Genomic DNA, 6,706 nt, shown 5'->3' on the forward strand with positions numbered 1-6,706 from the left:
AACCATTGCTAGCGATGTGGAAGGCGTGGTATACGGTTAGCACAGTCTGTTCTGTTAATGATGCGAATGGAGCGGTCTATTGCCTGACGAACCTCTGGAGCAGTTCTGAAGCGAATGCCACGAAGTGGTTCCTTCATCTTCGGCATCAACTCAAAGTCGCAAGGACTTAAGTCCGGGGGGTATGGTGGATGGTACAGTACTTCCCAGTCCCAGCGAGCGAATAAATGGTTCAAATGGCTCTGAGCACTATGGGACTTAACATCTGAGGTCATCAGTCCTCTAAAACTTAAAACTATTTAAACCTAACTAACCTAACAAACATCACACACATCCATGCCCGAGGCAGGATTCGAACCTGCTACCGTAGCGGTCGCGCGGTTCCAGACTGAAGCGCCTAGAACCGCTCGGTCACAACGGCCGGCAGGTAACGAACAGAGTAGCCACAGCTTGCGCTGTCTGCGCCCGCGCATTATCGTGCAAAATGATGGGTGGGTAGCGCAGAAAGTGTCACGGTTTCTTTCGCAAAGCTGGTCGCAGGTGATGCTCCAAAAACGACTGTTGGGAAGAACTTATTTCACATTGTAATACGAAAAATGTGGCTTTTGCCAATTTTCTTAAAATACTAAATTTTCTTCTTTGTTAAGCTGCGAAAAACGCCCCCACTGCTCAAGTGTTTTCTCATATGACAGTTCTGTGGACAAATGACGAGAACGCTGTTTCAGTACAGACTTTGAAAGCTATGTTAATTAATAAGGTAGGCTTCAATCACAGTTGAGTAACTTTTTACAAAGTTTTGTGTGATAAAGTAGAGTTACTAAAGAAGATCCATTCATCAGCAAAATATCAATGAGGAGTGATCCCTGCACTAATAATTCTACAGGATTGTTTGCTTGGACTAAATTCAGAGCTACTATATAGGTATGTATAAATTGCATATTATTTACTGATTTATTGTTAGTTTAGAAACCTTCAAAATTGTGATGAAATAATTTTATGCATTGTGTTTTCTTCCCTTTTTTCATTGACAAAAATTTTAAATGTCCCGTTTTCATGTTTCAAAAACATGATGATCTCAGTGTAAGCTCATTCTTTTCCATTAGCGCTTTAAAAACGAGCGTTCTGTTCTTTTCTTCTAAGTTATCCTAAACATGTCGTTCTCGCACGATATTTCAACAGCGTGCCTCGCTGAAGAAGACAGCGAGGCACGCTGTTGAAATATCGTGCGAGAACGACGCGAATATCCGGCTGGATTCCCGAATATCTAAGATGTCAACAGATCGCCGGGAAAGCATGAAGAATTATATCCTAAACATTTTTCCACAATATTGGGAACCATAGAACAACTACCTTTTAGAGATTTATATCTACGTTGGTACTCCACAAGCCACGCCAGACTTTGTAGCAGAGGGTACATAGTGTACCAAAATCATTTTCCCCTTTGCCGGCCGCGGTGGTCTAGCGGTTCTAGGCGCTCGGTCCGGAACCGCGCGACCGCTACGGTCGCAGGTTCGAATCCTGCCTCGGGCATGGATGTGTGTGATGTCCTTAGGTTAGTTAGGTTTAAGTAGTTCTAAGTTCTAGGGGACTGATGACCACAGATGTTAAGTCCCATAGTGCTCAGAGCCTTCATTTTCCCCTTTCGCCTCGTATCTGTAGATAGCATGTGGGAAGAATAATTGTCAGTAGCTGTCTCAACAGGCCCAAATATCTCCAGTTTTATGAATGTGTGAGGTGCATATGGCAGTAAATAATGTTCGTCTCTTGTATCAGATTTTAACTTAGGCTCTTCGAATTTTGAAAAGAAGGCTTTTTGCAATGCCTTTCTTTCACTGTCTCACATTAGAGTTTGTTCAATAGTTTGATAACGCTCTCACACTGACTAAACAAACCCATGACAAAGACTACAACTCTTCAATCAATCCAACTTTGTAACGATCCCATATCAATGAAAACTTCTCAGAAATGGTCATAACACTGATTTACATATGACTTCCTCTATGAGTGAATCGCCCTTCCTTAGAAATCTAACAAATCACACTCTACAGTTTGATTTCGTCATGTCTATGTTTACACTCCTGGAAATGGAAAAAAGAACACATTGACACCGGTGTGTCAGACCCACCATACTTGCTCCGGACACTGCGAGAGGGCTGTACAAGCAATGATCACACGCACGGCACAGCGGACACACCAGGAACCGCGGTGTTGGCCGTCGAATGGCGCTAGCTGCGCAGCATTTGTGCACCGCCGCCGTCAGTGTCAGCCAGTTTGCCGTGGCATACGGAGCTCCATCGCAGTCTTTAACACTGGTAGCATGCCGCGACAGCGTGGACGTGAACTGTATGTGCAGTTGACGGACTTTGAGCGAGGGCGTATAGTGGGCATGCGGGAGGCCGGGTGGACGTACCGCCGAATTGCTCAACACGTGGGGCGTGAGGTCTCCACAGTACATCGATGTTGTCGCCAGTGGTCGGCGGAAGGTGCACGTGCCCGTCGACCTGGGACCGGACCGCAGCGACGCACGGATGCACGCCAAGACCGTAGGATCCTACGCAGTGCCGTAGGGGACCGCACCGCCACTTCCCAGCAAATTAGGGACACTGTTGCTCCTGGGGTATCGGCGAGGACCATTCGCAACCGTCTCCATGAAGCTGAGGTACGGTCCCGCACACCGTTAGGCCGTCTTCCGCTCACGCCCCAATATCGTGCAGCCCGCCTCCAGTGGTGTCGCGACAGGCGTGATGGAGGGACGAATGGAGACGTGTCGTCTTCAGCGATGAGAGTCGCTTCTGCCTTGGTGTCAATGATGATCGTATGCGTGTTTGGCGCCGTGCAGGTGAGCGCCACAATCAGGACTGCATACGACCGAGGCACACAGGGCCAACACCCGGCATCATGGTGTGGGGAGCGATCTCCTACACTGGCCGTACACCACTGGTGATCGTCGAGGGGACACTGAATAGTGCACGGTACATCCAAACCGTCATCGAACCCATCGTTCTACCATTCCTAGACCGGCAAGGGAACTTGCTGTTCCAACAGGACAATGCACGTCCGCATGTATCCCGTGCCACCCAACGTGCTCTAGAAGGTGTAAGTCAACTACCCTGGCCAGCAAGATCTCCGCATCTGTCCCCCATTGAGCATGTTTGGGACTGGATGAAGCGTCGTCTCACGCGGTCTGCACGTCCAGCACGAACGCTGGTCCAACTGAGGCGCCAGGTGGAAATGGCATGGCAAGCCGTTCCACAGGACTACATCCAGCATCTCTACGATCGTCTCCATGGGAGAATAGCAGCCTGCATTGCTGCGAAAGGTGGATATACACTGTACTAGTGCCGACATTGCGCATGCTCTGTTGCCTGTGTCTATGTGCCTGTGGTTCTGTCAGTGTGATCATGTGGTGTATCTGATCCCAGGAATGTGTCAATAAAGTTTCCCCTTCCTGGGACAATGAATTCACGGTGTTCTTATTTCAATTTCCAGGAGTGTATGTAAAGTTCTAGCCATTAAAAATACAACACTAGAAATAATACAAAATAAAGAAACTTTCGTATTATAGTTACGTAGTATAATAGGGAGAACATATACCTAAATCTGCAGGTTATTTGGAGATATATAGGGCGCAAAATTTGGTGCGTAGATCTGCCACTTGTGGCACCAACAATGACTCTAACCTGGCTGGGCATCGATTTGATCTGTGCTTCAATGACAGATGCAGGTATATCAATCCCTAGTACTTCACCTGTATGGCAGACTTCATCAGTCATCGTGTCTGGTGAGTGGTGACTTGCCAGTCGCTTGGAAACACATGACCGGGTTTTTCAATTGGTGACTGATCTGGAGAACGTACTGGCCGGGGCAACAGCCAAATACCCTCTGTAACGAGGTAGATCAGAACAGCACAGGCAGTAGGTGGTCTTGCGTTATCTTATTGACAGAAAAATACCTAGAAGATAGAGCACAGCCATTTCCAAGTTGCCACATATGCGAATCAGAGGTGATGATCATGTGCACTTAACGGCGCCAAATACCACTACAACAGGCCTTGGGCCCAGAGGCGTTGGTCTCCTGCACCCAGTGACATCACATAGTATCCAACAAGGTGTCTGGCACATTTAACTATGAATGCAACCTGGCAATGTTTGTACTCCTCAGAGCTTCAACACACATACACACTGTACATTGTACATCTTACACACAACTAAGACTCATCTGGAAAGATGAGGTGGAACCACTCCTGTGTACAGTTTGTCAATGGTTACACCATGATCGTCACCAGCATTAGATTGTTGGATTTTTTTGGTGGGTGTGGGGGTGGGGGGGGGGGGAGGGGAAGGACTCAGTAGATATGATATAGGTCACAAAAGGGTCTAAACGAGAGGAAAAATATGTACAGAAGATAACAGGCTATCTGCTACGTTAGAGCAGTTTAAAAAAAACAGTTGACAAATTTCTACAAACTTGGCGTTTTGTTACATTGTAGTGGATAAGTTGAGTAAACTGATACACCTTTTGTAATAAATATTTACTTGCCATCCTTCCATTGTATTAAAAGAAAAGACAGTATTGATAAATTGCCTTAAACTCTCTTCATAACAATTCCTCTTGACACATGCACTCTATAACTTTACTGCTATAGCAACACCTGACTGCGTCATTCTGTCTGTGTTGTTAGCTCTCTACCTCCTGGCTACCACTGCTGAAAACTTAAAGCAAAACCAAGCAGATCTGTGCTCGTCTACCCCACTCTTTCATCACTTGCGCTCGTACCAACACAGTTAATTGTCTTTTTAGTGAATAATATAAGTGGATTTGATTTACTGGAACGTTATTAAATCCTGTAGACAATTAATTCCTACTGCACAAGAGCTTTTAGTATGTGTTATTAGTTAAGCTCTGATATATCCATTCAACGTTGTCATTTTTCGTCAACTAAGACACAAAAAATTGAAACTGCTTTTCAAAAACATTGGGGGTGACGCCCATGGGATATAACACTGTCGGTGCACGTCTCTCTATTATGGCGTTGAGAAGTTACAAGAGTGGTCACTATGGTGATAGTCCATGGTGCTCCAGACGTCATAGTACTGCCCATTTGTATACCTATTTTTTTATACACAATTCCATATTCTGGCTCAAAGTATGTGATATGGCAGTACAAGTCTCGATGACCAAGTGAACTATACACTGAGGTGACAAAAGCCATGGGATGGTGATGTGCACATAAACACATGGCGATAGTATCACGTACAAAAGGTACAAAAGGCCAATTTATTGGAAGAGCTGTCATGTTCACTCAACTGGTTTACGTGAAAAGGTTTCCGACGTGACTATGGCGGCGCGACAGGAATTAACAGACTTTGAACGGGAAATGGTAGTTGGAGCTAGACGCATGGGACAGTCCACTTCGGAAATCGTTGGTGAATTCAGTGTTCCGAGGTCCACATTGTCAAGAATGCGCCGAGAACTAGAGATTTCAGGCATTACCTCTCACCACGGACAACGCAGTGCTCGATGGCCTTCACTTACCGACAGAGAGCAGGAGCGTTCTTGTAGAGTTGCCAGTACCAACGGACAAGCAATACTGCGTGAAATAACCGCAGAAATCAATGTGGAACGTACCATTATCGTATCCGTTGCGACAGTGCAGCAAAATTTGGTGTTAAGGGCATCTGCCAGCAGACGAACGAAGCGAGTGCCTTTGCTAACAGCACGACGTCACCTGTAGCGCCTCTCCTGGGCTTGATAAAGTGCTTGTGGTACGGTTCGAGTGTGGCGCGTACCCCACGAACCCACGGACCCAATCCGTCAGATGGGCACAGTGCAAGCTGGTGGTGGATCCTTAATGGTGTGGGCTGTGTTTACATGGAATGGAATGAGTCCTCTAGTCCAATTGAACCAATCATTGACTGGAAATTATTATGTTCAGCTACTTGGAGACCATTTGCAGCCATTCATGGACTTCGCCGGCCGCGATGACCGTGCGGCTCTAGGCGCTCCAGTCCGGAGCCGCGCTGCTGCTGCGGTCGCAGGTTCGAATCCTGCCTCGGGCATGGGTGTGTGTGATGTCCTTAGGTTAGTTAGGTTTAAGTGGTTCTAAGTTCTAGGGGACTGATGACCACAGCAGTTGAGTCCCATAGTGCTCAGAGCCATTTGAACCATTCATGGACTTCATGTTCCCAGACGATGATGTCTGGACCACAATTGTTCGCGATTGAAATCCCATCGAACATTTATGGGACATAATCGAGAGGTCAGTTCATGCACAAAACCCTGCACCGGCAACACTTCCGCAGTTATGGACAGTTCTAGAGACAGTATGGCTCAATATTTCTGCAGGTAACTTCCAACAACTTATTGAGTCAGTCGAGTTGCTGCACTACACCGGGAAAGCGGAGCTCCAACACGATGTTAGGAGGTGTCCCATGACTTTAGTAACCTGGGTGTATGTCTGTCCCCTCGGGTGTTAGTTGCGTGGGGCCGTTGAGACCCTGCGTGGCCCTGTGTATAGCCATCCTGAAACGAATGATTCAATATTAGTATGACAGTTCATATGATGCTGACCATCATAAACAGCACTATCGCAAAAAAACACAGTCTTCATAAGCTACAATTCCGCTGCTGTTGGATTCCGATATGTGGTAGTAGACGTTTTTCCTTTTTACATGAAGCATAACATGTGCTTCTCTTAAACATACAATAC

The sequence above is a fragment of the Schistocerca piceifrons genome, chromosome X (genome assembly GCF_021461385.2).
Source record: "Schistocerca piceifrons isolate TAMUIC-IGC-003096 chromosome X, iqSchPice1.1, whole genome shotgun sequence".
Lineage (NCBI taxonomy): Eukaryota > Metazoa > Arthropoda > Insecta > Orthoptera > Acrididae > Schistocerca > Schistocerca piceifrons.